Below are 18301 nucleotides of genomic sequence, written 5' to 3'. Positions count from 1 at the left end.
AAGACCCTTACCTTACACCTTACACAAAAATCCACTCAACATGGATTAAAGATCTAAATCTACGACCCGACACCATCAAACTATTAGAGAACATTGGAGAAACCCTGTAAGATATAGGCACAGGCAAAGACTTTTTGGAAAAGACCGCGGAAGCACAGGCAGTCAAAGCCAAAATTAACAATTGGGATTGTATCAAATTGAGAAGTTTCTGTATTGCAAAAGAAACAGTCAGGAAAGTGAAGAGGCAACCAACAGAATGGGAAAAAATATTTGCAAACTATGCAACCGATAAAGGATTAATAACTAGAATCTACGAAGAGATCAAGAAACTCCACAACAAAAAACCAAACAACCCACTTAAGAGATGGGCCAAGGACCTCAATAGACATTTTTCAAAAGAGGAAATCCAAAGGGCCAACAGACACATGAAAAAATGTTCAAGATCACTAGCAATCAGGGAAATGCAAATCAAAACCACAATGAGGTTTCACCTCACCCCAGTTAGAATGACTCACATACAGAAATCTACCAACAACACATGCTGGCGAGGATGTGGGGAAAAAGGGACACTAACCCACTGTTGGTGGAATGCAAACTGGTAAAGCCACTATGGAAGTCAGTCTGGAGATTCCTCAGAAACCTGAATATAACCCTACCATACAACCCAGCCATCTCACTCCTTGGAATTTACCCAAAGGAAATTAAATTTGCAAATAAAAAAGCGGTCTGAGCCGGCACCAGGGCTCACTAGGCTAATCCTCCGCCTTGCGGTGCTGGCACACCTGGTTCTAGTCCCGGTCGGGGCGCCGCATTCTGTCCTGGTTGCCCCTCTTCCAGGCCAGCTCTCTGATGTGGCCTGGGAGTGCAGTGGAGGATGGCCCAAGTGCTTGGGCCCTGCACCCCATGGGAGACCAGGAGAAGTACCTGGCTCCTGCCATCGGATCAGCGCGGTGCACCGGCCGAAGCGCTCTGGCTGTGGTGGCCATTAGAGGGTGAACCAACAGCAAAGGAAGACCTTTCTTTCTGTCTCTCTCTCTCACTGTCCACTCTGCCTGTCAAAAAAAAAAAAGCAGTCTGCACCTTAATGTTTATTGCAGCTGAATTCACAATAGCTAAGACCTGGAGTCAACCCAAATGCCCATCAACAGTAGACTGGATAAAGAAATTATGGGACATGTACTCTATAGAATACCACACAGCAGTCAAAAACAATGAAACCCGGTCATTTGCAACAAAATGGAGGAATCTGGAAAACATCATGCTGAGTGAAATAAGCCAGTCCCAAAGGCGCAAATATTATATGTTCTCCCTGATCAGTGACAACTAACTGAGCACCTAAAAGGAAACCTGTTGCAGTGAAAAGGACACTATGAGAAACATTGACTTGATCAGCCCTTGTCCTGACTGTTGATGTACAACTTAATACTTTATGCCTTTTAGTATTTTTGTTGTTCTACTTAATACTATTGGTTTAACTCTTTAAGTAACACACAATTATTCTTAGGTGTTTAAATCTAACTGAAAAGTGATCCCTGTTAAATATAAGAGTGGGAATAAGAGAGGGAGGAGATGTACAATTTGGGACATACTCAATGGGACTTGCCCTAAATGGTAGAGTTAGAAACATGCCAGGGGATTCCAATTCAATCCCATCAAAGTGGCATGTACCAATGCCATCCCACTAGTCAAAGTTTTCAGTTTCAGTTCACAATTGATCATAATGATAGGATTAAGAGTCAAAGGGATCACATAAACAAAAGCAGTGTCTGCTAATACTAACTGATCGAATTAAAAAGGAGAGAATGATCCAACATGGGAGGCAGGATACACAACAGACTCATAGAATGGCAGATGTCCTAAACAGCACTCTGGCCTCAATCAGCCCTTAAGGCATTCGGATCTGGCTAAAAAGCCCATGAGGTACTTCAGGCATGGAGAGCCAAGACACTGTGGCAAAAAAAAAAAAAAAAAAAAAAAAAAAAAAAAAAAATCTAAATGAAAGATCTCTGAGTGAGATCCCAGCAGAAAGAACAGGCCATCAAAGAAGGAGGTACCAGCCAGCATCGCGGCTCACTGGACTAATCCTCCATCTGCAGTGCTGGCACCCCAGGTTCTAGGCCCAGTTGGGCCACTGGATTCTGTCCTGGTTGCTCCTCTTCCAGTCCAGCTCTCTGCTATGGCCCAGGAAAGCAGTCGAGGATGGCCTAAGTGCTTGGGCCCTGCACCCGCATGGGAGACCAGGAGGAAGCACCTGGCTCCTGGCTTCAGATCGGTGCAGCACGCCGGCCATAGTGGCCTTTGGGGAGTGAACCAATGGAAGGAAGACCTTTCTCTCACTGTCTAACTCTGCCTGTCCAAAAAAATAAAAAATAAAAAATAAAAAAGGGAAGAAAAAAAAAAAGAAGGAGGTACCTTTCTCTAAAGGGAGGAGAGAACTTCCACTTTGACTATGACCTTGTCTAAATAAGATCGCAATTGGAGAACTCAAGGGGCTTCCATAGCCTTTTCAACTCATGACAAGATCCTTGGGTGATTACTGACATCATAAATAAGAGTGTCAAATGTTAAATCAACATCAGGAGTCACTGTGCACTTACTCCCCATATAGGATCTCTGTCCTTAATGTGTTGTACTATGTGAATTAACAGTATAACTAGTACTCAAATAGTACTTTACACTTTGTGTTTCTGTGTGGGTGCAAACTGTTGAAATCTTTACATAGTATATACTAAATTGATCTTCTGTATATAAAGATGATTGAAAATGAATCTTGATGTGAATGGGCTGGGAGAGGGAGTGGGAGATGGGATGGTTGCAGGTGGGAGGGAGGTTATGGAGGGAAAAAGCCACTGTAATCCAACATCTGTACTTCGGACATTTATATTTATTAAATAAAAGTTAAAAAAAAATGCTGCTTAAGATGCCTGCATCCTTTATAAGATGCCTGAGTTCGAGTCCTAGTTCCAACTCATATTCAAGATTCCTGCTAATATATATCTTGGGAGGCAACAGTGATAGCTTAAGTAGCTGGGCCCTGACACCCAAGTGGGAGACCTAGTTTTGGCCTGGACCAGCCCCAGCTGTTGCAATTGGGTATTGAACCAGTGGATGGGAGATCTCTGTGTCTCTAATATATTAAAAAGCATATTTTTTAGTCTATTCCTCCAGACTTTTTCTTATATGTAGTAGGATTATACCAAACATGTGCTTTGCACATTTTTAAAGTTAATATGTTCTTAGATACCTACGCCATTTAATATGAGCGTATGCCATCCTGCATAACACGTACAGCTGTATAATAAAAGGTATTCTTCTCAAGCTGTGGGGTAGTCTGATGAATCCTCCTTCTCCTCTTCTGGAGGCACCATCATCTAAGTCTCCTCCCTCTCTCTCAGGGATCCTTGATGCTGAACGGTTCTGACAAACACTGACCTGTTATTTCTGGCCAACACTAGCAGGTGGCCAGAAAATACCCTCGGCCAGCTGCATCTTCTCAGGCAAAGTACTTTACTCCCCAGGATCTCAGGCTCTCTGTGTATGAAATGAGAGGTTTGGATAGAGATTTTCTAAGACTTTTTTTTAGCTCTAAAATGACACATTAACTTCTTGTTCATTTATTCCTATGTTTTCTTTGGCACAGGATAGCCTTGCACTTTGTGAAAGGGGTGGGAGAGGCACATGGGAAGCCCAGCTGTTCACCTGGATGCCATAACTGAAGGGTCTGAAGAACCTCTGCAGGTAGCAAGTGATTGAAGCTGGAAGACTAGGGGAGGCACAAGGCTAAGTAAGAGAATTGTGTTAGGAAAAGCAGCTCTGCTAATTTCCTTCCACTATGGCAGTAGTCAGTGTCTAAAAGGAGGCCTCAGTTCATAGCTATCGGCAAACAGACAGTGAGCTCTTCCTGAGCACCGTCTGAAATACAGGATAATTATGATATTCATTTTCTGTTTTAAAAAAATCCTTTTGCATATGCCTTCTAATTCTCATTTGTATCTTTTAGATAAATAAACTGAGATTTAGAGAGTGTGTTGACTTGTGTAAGATCAGATGATGATTATCTGCAGAATGAAGACTCAATCCTAAGCTCCAATGGTGGATTCTTCCTCTACCTCCACGGTCTCCACGTCGGATACACACAGGTACATGGCAGATACACAAGTATGCCCAGCACACTCTTCACTCCCTAGCTCACCACCACACAGACCCAAGACGACATTGCTCTTCCCTCGACCCAGCCACTCATTCAACACATTTCTGAGCATTATTCTAGGCACTGGTGATAGAGCGATGAGCCAAGAGATGTGGTTCCTGACTTCACAGCGTTGACTCAGGGTCACTTGGGTCCAGGATGAGGCTAGGAAGGGTTGGAGTGAGGATATTGCATTCAGTGCAACAAGAGTAATGTTGGGAAGTACAGGGTAAGATGGGAGCACATAGAAAGGGCACCTCACCTCCCTCAGAGGGATCAGGAAGGCAACCTGCAGGAGGAAACATCAGTTGGAGTTGGAGTTGGAGTTGGAGTTGGAGTTGGAGTTGGAGTTGGCAGGGCCGGGTGAAGTTAAAGAGAGAGTGTTCTACACAGAAAAAGAGCAGGTGCATAGTCTTGGAGGCACTCCTGAGGAACTTTGCAAAGTACAGAGTGATCAGAGAGAGAGCTCAGGTGAAGAGGCTGCCAAGGAGGCTGGGGTCTGAATGTGAAGGGCGGGTAAACATTGTTGGGAGTGATGGAGTTGGTGTTTGTCTTGGAGTATTGAGAAGCCACTGAAGGCTACACTGAGTGACACTGGTGACAAATAGTTATCAGAAGACTCTTTTTGCCCACTACAAGAATCTATGCACATGGGGCCAGTGCTGTGGAGTGGGTTAATCCTCTGCCTGCAGTGCTAGCATCCCATAGGGCGCCGGTTCTAGTATCAGCTGCTGCTCTTTGGATCCAGCTCTCTGCTGGAGCCTGGGAAGGCAGTAGAGCACTTGGGCCCCTGCACCCACATGGGAGGCCCAGAGAAAGGTCCTGGCTCCTGGCTTCAGATCAGACCAGCTCTGGCCGCTGTGGCCATTGTGGGGTAAACCACCAGATGGAAGGCCTTTCTCTCTGTCTCTCCTCACTGTCTGTAACTCTACCTCTCAAATAAATACAAATATTTTTTAAAAAAAGAATCTATGCATGTAATTGTTTTCTGTTTTTTTCTTTTTTGACAGGCAGAGTGGACAGTGAGAGAGAGAGACAGAGAGAAAGGTCTTCCTTTGCCGTTGGTTCACCCTCCAATGGCCGCCGCGGCCGGCGCACCGCGCTGATCCGATGGCAGGAGCCAGGTACTTATCCTGGTCTCCCATGGGGTGCAGGGCCCAAGCACTTGGGCCATCCTCCACTGCACTCCCTGGCCACATCAGAGAGCTGGCCTGGAAGAGGGGCAACTGGGACAGAATGCGGCGCCCCGACCGGGACTAGAACCGGGTGTGCCAGCGCCGCAAGGCGGAGGATTAGCCTAGTGAGCCGCGGCACCGGCCAACATGTAATTGTTTTCTAATCCAAACTTAAGACCTATTCTGGCTGTAGGTTTTGAAAAAAAAATGTATGTTCAACTTCAGAACACTTTGCCAGTTTAGTCTGCTGCCTGCTTTTGCCACTTCTCCTGGGTCTCTGTGCCCTGCACCAGGCTGGCTCAGATAACCACAATGATCAAGATGCCATGGATATGCCAGTGTGGGGCTGACCAGCTTCTGCTGTTTCCTACCCTGTCTCAGACTGACAATATCCCTCACAAATACTAGAAAATAAGTTTAAACGATAATTAGAAGTATATGGCAATCAAATTCTACTTTCAATGTAAGCTAAAGGAAGCAGTGTTAATACTTAGGAAGTTATAGGTAATAGAAATTACCAATGAAAAATGATGCATGGCTCATACAACACATTCAATAAGTGCTTAATTAATCAATATTTAGACAATAAGGGAAATTTTATATGAACTTATAAAAGAGAAAGACTTATACATAAATAAGCAGTTAGAAGAGGGCATTTGGTACAGTGGTTAAAATGCCACTTGGGATACCTGCATTCCATACCACAGTGCTTGGTTCAAGTCCTGCCTTTGCTTCTAATCCCACCTTCTTGCTAATGCACACTCTGAGGAGGCAGCAGGTGCTGTCTGAAGTAGATGAGTCCCTGCCACTCACATGATAGTTCTGCATTGAGTTCTCAGCTCCTGGCTCTAACCTGGCCCTTCCCAGGCTGTTGCAGGCATTTGGTGAGTGAAGCAGTAAATGAGAGTGTACTCTTTCTTTTCTCTCAAATAAATAAATAAATAAATAAATTGCATAGTGGTTAAGCCACCACCCGCAAAATCCACTCCAAAATGAGCACACTGGTTTGTGTCCCAGCTGCTCTTCTTCAGAAACAGCTCCCTGATGATGGACCTGGGAAAGCAACAGAGGATGGCCCAAGTGCTTAGACCCCTGCCACCCACATGGGAGACCCAGATGAAGCTCTTGGCTCCTGCCTTCAGCTGGGCTCAGCCCAGTTTGTGGACATTTGGGGAGTGAACCAAGATGGAGTTCCTCTCTCTCTCCCTGTCTCTCCTTCTCCTCTCTGTAATTTCACCTTTCAAATAAATAAATAAATCTTTAAACAAAATGAAATAGAATTATGATTATAAAGTGTATAGTTCTCCAAAGTCTACTGTGACTTGAAAACAGTAAATTTCAGAATACATGTATGTTATGACTTAATGTTTTGGGAGGAAAATCAGAATCATTCAAAATGTGTACTTGTTAGTATAAGAACAGAACGTCTCTGTGTTATCCAATGCAGTAGCCACTAGCCACATGGTGACTATGTACAGTTAATCAAAGGTGAAAGTTTAATTCCCTGGTAGCACCAACCACATTCAAAAGTTCAACAACTTATGTGGCCAGTAGCTGCCATATTGGACAGTGTAGTTAGAGGACATTTCCATCACTGGATAAAGTTCTTGACAGAACTAGTCTAGTTGAATCAGCCCAGACATAACTGATCAGTGAGGTATTAGGGGTATGGGGAGGGACTTTGGACTACATCTGTATATTGTTTGTATCTTAAAAATATTTTTCTATTTTTACAAAAGAAAGGATGGTTTGCAACTGTGGCAAGCATTTATTTCCCATGAAAATGGAGCCCGTTTTTTTTTTTTTTCTTTCTTTTTTTTTTTTTTTTTCCCATGATTCCTGATATCTCACTCAGGAGTCAAGGCGGGGCATGGCAAAGTGTTGCCAGAGGAACTATCCTGGTGAGGGGTTAAAGGAGATGATCTCCATCCAGAATGGACACACATCTGGGATTCATCCCTTAGGCAGTGGCTAACCTTTATACCTGCCTAGCTTCCTGCTGGGCTCTTCAGGACAAAAATGGTTTGAGTGTGTGCTGGCTGGAGAAATAGAGCTTGAATTATTTTGAGTCCTTGGAGCTCTAGAATCTGGTGTGGACAAGGGAGGCACTGGACAGGGTGGTCTACTTCCTAGGGGCACCAAGGTGTTCCAGGGTATAGGGACCTGAGAGAGAGGAGAGGAAACTGCTCTCAGGTGGAGACAGCCATCTCCATGGAATGGAGCATACAGAACCAAGCTCGAAATTTCACCTTGGAGTAGAATTGGCAAGAACAATGGATCTGACATGGGCTCCATGATTTCTTCAGTTGAAAGAATGACAAATTGAAGAGAAAGCAGAAAGACAAAGAGATGGGGTGAAGTAGGAGCAAGACCAGGAAGCAGGTGGGAAGGAACATTACAAAGTTTTTCTCCTCAAATAAAACTTGGATATGAAATGTTAAACATCCTCTGGTTATTATCCACAAGACAGACTGAAATGAAATTTCCTTAGACTATAAATAAAGGGAACAAACTTTGGACTTTTGGTTTATAGTCACTCTGTGCACTTCATTTTCCCTCCACCTGGGAAAAGTTTATTCCTTAACCAGGGTCCAATTTTGTTCTCAACAACAACAAAAACAGCAAAAAAAGGACACAGCTTTATTTGTGGCTCTTTTATGTTTCCTCTTTATAAATTTGGAATTAAAACTTACAAGTTTGTTGTCACCAATTTCTTTTCCCTGAAAGATTTAGAATAGTCACTCAATCAACCATTTGTTCCTAGAAATATAATCCTGGCAGGTAGGTACCTTCCCTCTTGTTCTCATTGGTCTTCCTTTGAGAATGATGATCCTGCTATACTGAGCTGTATCTCCACATCTGCACCCATGCTGGTCCCTCTATCCAAAACAGCTTCTCTGTAGGCACTGATTACTCAGATTCCACATATGATCCAACTCCTCTGAGTCAGAATGGATGTCATCTATTTCCTGTTGTGGTTTCTGTGAGAATTGGTTGAGAATGTGTCCATCTCTTGCATGGGAAGGTGACCTCCCACAGGAACAGACATTGCCTGTTCATCATTGTGTCCCAGCTGACCCAGTGACTGGTGAATGATAAATGCTTAGTTAATGTTGGTGGCATTTGATGTCTACCACCTCCATAATCACCACGCTATTCCCTTCTCTCAAATTAATGGCATCACTGAACCAACCATGTGCTACGATGAAAACAAATTATGGTAGGTTGAGTAATGGCTCCCTAAGAGGTCCACATCCTTATTCCTATAGTCAGTGAATTTTGCCTTAAATGGCAAAAGGGATTTTGCAGATATGACCAAGTTAGAGATCTTGAGATGGGGAGATTATCTCGGATTATCCGACTATCCTGGATATAATCACAGGGTCTTTTAAAGAGAGAGAGGCAGGAGATCAGAGATCAGAGAGAAGGCGATTGGAGCATGGTAGGCAAGGAAGCAAAGGCTTAATAATGGGGGTGGGGAAAGTATGAGTCAAGGCATAAAGACAGCTTCCAGAAGCTGGAGACGGCAAGGAGATGGATTCCCCTTACAGCCTCCAGAAAGGAACAAGCCCTGAAAATATTTAAACACAAACGAACAGAGATTGATTCCGGCTTTTAGGAGCTCGTTCTTTCCACTCAATGGAGGAGACAATTTGGGAAACTATGATAGTGGTTAGAGATGAGAGATAATGAAAGTCTGTCTACCAAGGGCAGAAAGAAATACTGAATAGAGGGGGTGAGTGAGCACCTAGAGAATCGACTGGCATCAATATGGACATGAGCAACAGGGAGCCAGAGACAGAGGGAGGGAACATAAGTTCTTAGATCTGAGTCCTTTCCTTGATGACTTTTTCCCTTGTTTCCTTTCAGCACCCCACCAGCCCACCCACCTCATCTGACTATCTACCCTTTGAAATTATTTTTTCCATTTAAAAGGTCCCCTTTTTTCCTTTTAATTCCAACTGAGAATTGGGAAAAAGGAAGCTGATTAGAGGAACCCCCATGAGATGAAGACAACTGATAGTGCCTTTCATCTTCCCAGGCATGTGAGCGTTTACAAGGTATTACCTGACTGAAAGGTCTCTCACCAGGGCAAGAACTGTGCTGGATGAATCCCTTTGTTAAGAATGTTTTCTGGGGGCCAGTGTTGTGGCACGGCATAGCACCAGTTCAAGTCCTGGTGGCTTGGGTGCCTGCCACCCACATGGGAGACCCAGATGGGGTTCCTGGCTCCTGGCGTCAGCCTGGCCCAGCCCCAGCCATTTAGAAAGTGAATTAGTAGAGCTCTCTTTCTGTCTCTCTCTCCTCTCTCTGTAACTCTGCCTTTCAAATCAAATCAAATCTGTCTTAATAAAAAGAAAGATTTGTTAGTGGTCTGTGCATTCAGTAACCCACTGTTACTGGTTCTCTAGCTGCCTCTCAGGTGCATGCCTCCTCCGCTTGACTAGAGGTAAATTAGGAAGAGACTGTAGGGCAATAGAATGAGGACAAGTCTCAGTTTAAACCCCAGCTTTGCCCAGGACCGGTTGTGCGGTCTTGGACACATCACTTCACTTCTCTGAAACTCTGTTTTCTCATCTGAAAAACAGAGGCATTCATAATGCCTCTTAGGGCTACCATAAGAGACACATGAGGTAACATTTGTATAGCGCCTGCCAAGAGGCAGGTTCTCAACACACGACAGTCATGATTCCGGCACTTCCGTGGCTCGGTGAGTAGCCAACAGGTAGCAGCACTTTACAGTTTGCCATCTACAAACTGTAGAACTCATTTAGTAGAACAGCATGTTCTCCACACATCCAGACATTACAGGGCTTTCTGTTTGTCCATTTTGTGTAAGAGAGTCTGAAATGGAATTTAAGTATATCTCTAGTAGTGTACCAAATTTAATTAAAATAAATAACTACCAAGTCTTGAGATTAAAAAAGACCTCAAGCATCATCAGTTTTGGACAATTCACTCAGCACACACTTTTCTGGAGGGTGGTAAGCAGGATAATGGTTTCCAAAGATGCCCACTCCTTATTTCAGGAACTTTTGAATATGTTACCTTCTCTCTAAAGGGTCTTCACAGATGTGATTAGGGTAAGGACCTTGAGATGGAGCTAGTAGCCTGCACTATACAGTAGGGTCCAATCTAATCACATGGGTCCTTAATAGTGGAGAAACTTTGGAAATTGTAAGAAAAGAGGGCTGTATTTTGGAAGAATGGTCAGAGATGTATTTTTGTTGGAGGAAGAAGAATGTAGGTGGCTTCTAGAAGCCAGAAAAGACAAGGAATGGTTTCTCCTAAGCCTCCAAAAGAAATGCAATCCTACTGTCCCCTCAAGTGTAGTGAGACCTGTGTTGCACTTCTCACTTACGGCCCAGTATGATAATAAATGTGGAGACCAGTGCTGTGGCACAACTGGTTAAGCCATGGCCTGCAGAGCCAATATCCCATATAGGTGCAGGTTTGTGACCTGGCTGTTCTACTTCTGATCCAGTTCCATGCTAATGTGCCTGGGAAAGCAGTAGAAGATGGCCCAAGTTCCTGGGCCCCTGCACCCATGTGGGAGACACAGAAGCTTCTGGCTCCTGGCTCCTGACATCGGGCTGGCCTAACCTTGGCCATTGTGGCCATTTGGGAAGGGAACCAACGGATGGAAGATAACTCTCTCTGTATCTCTCTCTCTGTAACTCTGCCTTTCAAATAAACAAATAAATCTTTTTAAAAAGATAATAAATGTGTGCTTTAAGTCACTAAGCTTTTTTTTAATTTACCAATATTTTTTAGCAATTTGCTCAATGGCTCATTTTTTTTTTTAAGATTTATTTATTTGAAAGCCAAAGTTACAGAGACAGAGAGAGGAAGAGAGAGAGAGAGAGAGAGAGAGAGAGATCTTCCATCTGCTGGTTTACTCCCCCCAAATGGCCGCAATGGCCAGAGCTGGGTCTGTCCAAAGTCAGAAGCCAGGAGCTTCCTCCAGGTATCCCATGTGGGAGCAGAGTCCCAAGTACTTGGGCCAATATCTGCTGCTTTCCCAGGCACATGAGCAAGGAGTTGAATCAGATGTGGAGCAGTCAGGACTGGAACTGGTGCCCATACAGGATGCTGGCATTGTAGGCGGTGGCTTTACCTGCTACACCACAGCACTGGCTCCACACAGGTAGTTTTTAAAAAACTTTTTCTAAAATATTTATTTATTTATTTATTTATTTATTTATTTATTTATTTAAAAGGCAGAGAGAAGGAGAGGCAGAGAGATAGAGAGGCAGAGAGATTGTCTATCCATTTGTTCACCCCCCAAATACAACAGCCAGGGCTGGGCCAGGCCAAAGCCAAGAACTAGAAACTCCATCCTGGTTTCCCATGTGGATGACAGGGGCCCAAGTATTTGACCCAACATCCACTGGCTTCCCAGGTGCATTAGCGGAAAGCTGGATCAGACATGTAGTAGCTGGGACTCAAACTTGTACTCTGATATGGGATGCGGCTATTGCAAGTGGCAGCTTAACCTACTGTGCCAAAACACCAGAGCCTGTTTCTTTTTTTAAAAGTTATTTATTTAATTTTATTTAAAAGGCAGAATAACAGACAGAGAGAGAGAGAAAGAGAGAGACAGAGGGATCCTCCATCTGCTGGTTCACTACCCAAATGCTCACAATAGGCAAGGGCTGGGCCAGGCTGAAGCCAGGAGCCAGATCCTTCCAGATCTCCGACATGTGTGGCAGGGACCTATGTATTTGAACCATCACCTGCTGCTTCCCAGAGTGCACCGCAGCAGGAAGCTGGATGGGAAGTAGAAGTGAAACTTGACCCCCGACACTTTGATATGGGGATATGGGTGTCCCCAGGCTTAACCTGCTGAGCCACAATGCCTGCCCCAAACAATTAGGTTTGTTGGTGGCGATCTGTTATGGAATCTGATAGAAATAGGAAACTGATACAAGTGGAACAAACACAAAAGCTCAGGAAGACCAGAATGGGCATGTCAATAATTAAAGCAGCTTTTCAGGTCAAAAAAAAGTATTCTCAGCAACTTCATTTGTCAGCTGTAGCCTTTTATTTTGATCTATGCTAATCTATAGGTATCTATTTTTTTTTTTTAGATTTTGCTTATTTATTTGAGAGGTAGAGTTAGAGTCAGAGAGAAGGAGAAACAGAGAGATCTTCCATCCACTGGTTCACTCCCCAAATGGCCACAATAGCCAGAGCTGCGCCAGACCAAAGCAAGGAGCCAGGAGCTTCTTCAGGGTCTCCCACCTGGGTGCAGGGCCCCAAGCACTTGGGCCATCTTCTACTACTTTCCCAGACCATAGCAGAGAGCTGGATTTGAAGAGGAGCAGCCAAGACTCGAACCAGCGCCCATAAGGGATGATGGCTCTGCATGTGGAGGCTTAGACTACTGCGCCACAGCATTGGCCCCTAAATGTATCTTTCTTAATATACCTCTATGTACACACTTGCACCTTAAAATGGAGCACTGATAATAAGCACAATGCTCCATATATGACTCCACCCCTGAAGTACACAGCAAGGATCCTTGATCCTGACACTCGCCTCTGTCCATAGAGCCCAAGCTTGAGGATTTTTGCAGTTAGTCTGCACTTGGATTCACTCTTAAGTCCCATTTATATCTCGTTCAGTTAATTTTCAAAATGCAACAGTGGGACAATAAGCATATGTGAGATAGTATCACATGGGCCAGCAAAAACCCAGGCCTTAAGTTGTACCACCAACAACGGAAACAGGCTCTTTGTTCAGATTTTAAATCTTCTAAGATACAGATGGAAACTAGACAGCTAGATGACTGTCACTAAGATTACTGCTTTTTACCATGAATCTTATGTTTTTTTCTTTTCAGTTTTCTTTTTAAATTCTTTTCCTGATTACTAATAAAAGTAAAACATAGAAAATCTGTCAAAGTCCCACCCCAGATATATTTATCAACAGATAAGAATCTTAAAATTAGTATTTTTATACATCTAGCCAAAGAAAATCATTGTGTGTATATAAGAGAACTAAACAAGCAAGAAGAGAAAGCCCCTAGGGATAGATGTAGGCCTTGAAACATTGGTTCTCAGATCTCTCAACTTCCACATGTGTAGCAATAACCCAGGAACCACATTCTCACTAAGAAGGTGAAACAGGAGAAAATTTCAGGTCACTAGGAGAATAATAATGATAGTCAACCCAGAAAGATCTACTAAATTCCAGGCTGTACACTAGTCCCTTAAATCTCTATACTAACCCTATGCAGTAGGTATTACTATCATTAAATTCACTTTACAACTGAGAAAACTGGAGCAAAGAGAGGTTTTGTAGCTTGCCCACAGTCACAAATCTACCACGTGGTACAGGTAGGATCAGAACTCAGTCTCTCGGCAGTAAAGTCCCATACTTAACTACCTTGCTATACTGCTTCACAGAGGACAGACTGACTTCACTCTAATAAATCTATTAAGGTAGAATAGCAAATTAACAGACTTTTTTTTTTTTCCAAAAACAAGGATTGAAATAAAGAGACTTTACAGAAAAACTCAATAAATAAAGATACCTTAGTCCCATAATAATTTCAAAAGAATTTTTTTCTGATTTAAAAAGTAAAAATGCATGTTCACTGTTGAAATTTTGGGCAATATAACAATTACAATGAGGAAAATAGACATTGCATGGTTCTAATTAGCCACTCTTTTTTTTTTTCTTCTTCAAGATTTATTTGTTTGAAATACAGAGTGACAGAGAAAGAGCAACAGATCTTTCATCTGCTGGCTTACTCCTCAAAAACTTACAAATTTAATTTTAAAATGAAACAAATATTGATCAAATTTAACATATTCTAGAAATACTTTGCTTTTAAAAAAAAAGGCAGAGTAACAGAGAGAGGGGGAGAGATCTTCTACCCGCTGATTTACTCCCCAAAGGGCCACAATGGCCAGGCTGGGCAAGGCTGAAGCCAGGAGCCAGGAGCTTCTTCCCAGTCTCCCACATGGAGATATGCAGGTGTCCAAGCGCTTGGGCCAATTCTCTCGCTTTCCCAGGCACATTAGCAGGGAGCTGCAGCAGAAGTGGAGCAGCCGGGACTTGAACTGACACCCATTTAGCATGCCGATGTTGCAGGCAGCAGCTTAGCCCACTACACAAAAATGCTAGCCCCTCCAGAAATATTCTTTAAATTCAATTTTGGACTCCTTGGGGAAAAAAAAGGAGTTACAATAGACGTTTCCAAAGGGATATTTGTATAGGCTCTGTAGTATCTGGATATGTGGAGAACATCTGATTCTACCGAATAGGTTCTACAGTTTACAGAACTACAAACTGTAAAGATTCTAAGATCTCAAAGATTCTGCTTTTGTAGTTCTGAGATGAGAATTCCCACTTTTAAGATGTGCTTTCAGCAATTATGACATCCCTGGCTTGCTGATCTCACTTTGAGAAAGAAACATTGTCTTAGCACACAGAAAGGAGCAGTTAATTAGGACCAGTGCTGTGGCACAGTTGCAACATCAGCATCCCATATCCCAGCATCATATATAAGAGTGCTGGTTTGAATCCCAGCATCTCTGCTTCCAATTCAGCTCCCTGCTAATGTGCCCAGGAAAGCAGCAGAATTGGTTCAAGTGCTTGGACCCCTGTACCCATGTGGGAGACTAGGAAGAAGCTCCTGGCTCCTGGCTTCAGCCTTGTCCAGCCCTGGCCATTGTGGCCCTTTGGGGAGTAAATCAGCGGGTAGAAGATCTCTCCCCCTCTCTCTATTATTCTGCCTTAAAAAAATATTTCTAGAGTATATTAAATTTGATCAATATTTGTTTCATTTTAAAATTACATTTTTAAAATAATAACTTCATTTTTAGTCATTCTTATGCTTAGAAAAGTTTGAGAATTGCTGTCCAAGACTTAAAAAGAACAATCCAGGGATGGGCATGTGGCTTAGTGATTAATACACTGCTTGGAATGTCCTCATCCCATATCAGAGTGCCTGGGTTCCAGTCCTGGCTCCACTCACTATTTCAGTTTCCTGCTAATGCACACCCTCAGGGGCAGAAGATGACAGCTCAACTAGCTGGGTCCCTGTCACTCACGTGGGAGACACAGATTGAGTTCCCAGTTTGCAGTGTCAGCTTAGCCCAGCCTCAGGTGTTGCAAGCATTTGGGAAGTAAAACACTGGATAGGAGATCTCTGTCTGTCTGTCTCTGTATCTTTCTGTTTGCCTTTCAAATAGAATAAAAGCTTTAAAAAAGAAGTTCAGAATTCTTGGACCCAGAATTCAAAAACCATATTGTTCCCAAAGAAGTTGCTCCCCTTTCAATTCTGAAATCAAATTTTCTAGAGGAAATAAGGAAGTGGGAATGAGGAAACCATACCATTCTTGGGGGAAATAAGACCTTTGTAGATTACTCCATAGGTATATTTTCCTGACTTTGAGCTAAGGCTCTGGGCCCAGGTCAGCCACAGCCTAAATGTAGCCCCTTGGAGCCCACTAGTAAGGTTTATGTCCTCAGCTCTGAGCCTGAGTCACAGACCTGCATTTAGCTTTGCTTTTCCAAAAAGCAAAGAGCTCCTCTCTGTTGACACCAGGCCCATGTTCTAGCTATTAGCAAATGACAAAGGATTTTCCACATGCAGATTCAAAAAAGCATATGAACTTTGAAGGGCATAATGAAACTTAAATAGCTAAAACTTATTAGAAAGAACTCCAACAATCGATGCCAAAGGCATGAGTTCCTAACAGAATAGCAAGACAAAAGCCAGAAAGAGGAACAAAAATATGCATTGTAGGGGAGGGGCAGGCAGGGAGGTGTAGTTTTATATGGAAGAGTTGACATCATTGTTTCCCAATAATCCTCAGCATGCAGGAAACAGATGGGAAAGAAGTGGTTGAAGGGGCTACTTATGGTAACAGAGCATGCTCTCTGTTCAGAATGCTCCCATTTGAAACCTAAATGTTTTACTTTGAAAAACGGAGGTTGGAAACTCTATTGGCAGTTTTATTCAAGTATAACTAAATCCTACTGAACTTATCACCTTGGCAATGCATGGAAAAATGGAGCTTTGAATGTCAAACCCTGCTTTACTCCAGCATAGTGGCTGTTAGGAACCAGAGCAGATAAATCCATAAAAGTGGAATTGAATGTTGGGCAGACATGGCTTGAGTTCTGCTTCTCTGCCTTCCTTGCTGAGTGACACTGTGCAAGCTAATTAACATCCCTGAATTGTCTCTCATTTATAGAATGGGGAAAACAAGTTTCCACACATGAAGTGGGCAAAGGTTGAGGTTGGACACTTATACCATATAGCTAAATTTAACCAAAAAAGAAAATTAGGATGGTTTTTATCTTTTAACGGAATTCCTCATTCTTTTGTGTTTTGGTAGGGCACAAACAGCCACAACCAGACAAACCAATGGCCACTCTGATTATTATCAGCTACTCTGCCCTCACCTGTGTGTAGATTCACTCCTCTTTTGCTGTAGACAGACTTCTGTCTTCCCATCCAGGGACTTCCCACCCCCAGCCTGGCCACTGTTAAGTCACCCTCGGGTACCCTTCCCAAGGGGCAGGAGGGTATGACCAGTTCCATGTATGGAGCCACATGGTTTCCTTCCTCTAGAAAGCATCCACTCCATCTCCCAGATCTCTGATTTTTTTTATTCTGTTATTGATTCTGCACCCCCCACCCTCACTCCACCACAAACAACCCACTATCTGATGGTTCTCTTTCAAGCGGCTGTCTCACACGCAAGCATTTCCTGCTTCCATTTCCTCTGTAGTCCTTATTTCAGTCTTTCTCTTCTGAATCCTCAAGACTAAGAGCTACTTCAGAATGTCTTTGTAATCCAACAGTATCTAGCATGTTAGAATGCCATTAAATGCTTGTTGAATTGAATTAAAAGCCCCATAAAATATAGTTTCCAATGAAAAACATAAAAAGAGCTAAGAAATAAAATATGCATGATCACACAAATTAGATCAATTGCCTTTCACCGACTATAGATTTATTTATGGTTTGCCAGATTCCTAGCTTATATGTCAAACTATTTTTTATTGTTTATGACAGTAAGAGCTTGTACATCTATGTGTCTATGACAGTAAGTGCTGTTTTACGTTGCTTTGGTGGGGGGCAGGGTGGGTGGGTGGGTGATGGTGATGCTTCTCCCTCCCCCTCCACGGGTGGCTGGGAGGGAACCCACCAAAGGCATTCTGGGCCAGCATCAGGCCATGGGCGTGGCATCAGGACCTGGTATGCATCAGCCAAGCTTGAACTAGAACAAAGAGTGCCTGAGACTGGATCCCAGAAACTCAGTTGGTTCTGGGGTCCCGCCAAGAATGTGGTTCATACCATGTAACTGGTGAGGTAGTAGGAAGAGACAGTGTTCTAAGTAGCTCTGTACAAAGCCTGGGTCGGTTTCTATCCAGGAGTCGTAGCTAGGAACCCCTGTGGGGCCATTACACAATCTTAGATTCCTGATAATATAGCACACGAGCAATGTCCCCAGTCATGAGCTTCCTAGAAGGGCTTTCACACTGGTTTCCTGCAGGAGGAAACAGGGCCAATCAATCAACACCCTGAGAGAGGCACTGTGAGCTACCCAATCTGTGTGAGCTGCCAAATGCCACCCGTCTCCAGTGCAGCTTACTATCTATTTGCATGCACGAAGTCAGCCAGACAACAGAACAACAGGTAGAAGGGAAACCAAATTAGGTGCCTCTGACCCTAAGGGAGTGGATGTTCCCGTGGGGGTGGGAGGAAGAGGATTGTGGCTTCCGTGGACAGGGAGGGATCTGGGAGGAAAAGGTGGGGTCTGGATGGACTTGAAAGCTGGTAAATTTAGGTAGTGTGTTTGAAAGAGTCTTGCAGAGGGCAAAGTGCTATGTGAATGAACATTGTTATTAAAACTATTAATGTTCTGGGCCAGGGGAAGAGCAAAGCAAAGGGCGAATTTTTTTTAATTTT

The 18301-nt window shown here is 43.4% G+C and overlaps 1 protein-coding gene across 2 annotated transcripts in view; it reads right to left on the bottom strand.

The window, feature by feature from the left end:
- ARHGAP31 (Rho GTPase activating protein 31) overlaps window positions 1–18301 on the bottom strand; it is a 128906-nt gene that overhangs the window by 102823 nt on the left and 7782 nt on the right. The window lies entirely within an intron of this gene.

This window comes from Oryctolagus cuniculus, chromosome 4 (genome assembly GCF_051225735.1).
Source record: "Oryctolagus cuniculus isolate XC-2025 breed Fujian yellow rabbit chromosome 4, ASM5122573v1, whole genome shotgun sequence".
NCBI classification, from domain to species: Eukaryota; Metazoa; Chordata; class Mammalia; order Lagomorpha; family Leporidae; genus Oryctolagus; species Oryctolagus cuniculus.
This window is presented reverse-complemented; position numbering and strand designations above follow the sequence as displayed.